A 523-nucleotide genomic window follows, 5' to 3' on the forward strand; every position below is an offset into this window, starting at 1 on the left:
ATCGGATTTAGAAGGATTGCGTTAATCACTAAGTCAAAAAGATTACGCGGGAAAGTTTACATCCGAAACATGAAAGAAGATTAAAAGTGAGTAAAAAATATATATACAAAAAAACGAAAAACGTGAGAAAGACTAAAATAAAAAAAAATGAGAGACAAATTAAAACGATGGATAAAAAATAAATAAAATGATAAAAAAAAAAACATGAGAAACATCAGAAACAAAAGGAAAAATATCTATTATATAAAAAATGGGAAAAAAAAGTGAGACGCTCGACACAAGTTTCGAACAAGGGATTCGGTTTCGCGAGATCGAAGCCTCATGAGGAATCGACGCCGGTAGAGGCTCGTTAGTGTCACCGTCACGTCAGTCGTGTCCAGGACGTGGGTCTTTGCGGAGCTCCTCTTCGTGTCCTTCTGCAGCTGCGAGAGAGGTGACTGAGTCTCCTGCAGGGCATAAGCCGGGTTACTGATTCTGCGGGAAAACAGGTTGAGTCTGTGTGTGATTCTGTGTTGCACTGGAT

Source organism: Penaeus monodon, chromosome 25 (assembly GCF_015228065.2).
Source record: "Penaeus monodon isolate SGIC_2016 chromosome 25, NSTDA_Pmon_1, whole genome shotgun sequence".
Lineage (NCBI taxonomy): Eukaryota > Metazoa > Arthropoda > Malacostraca > Decapoda > Penaeidae > Penaeus > Penaeus monodon.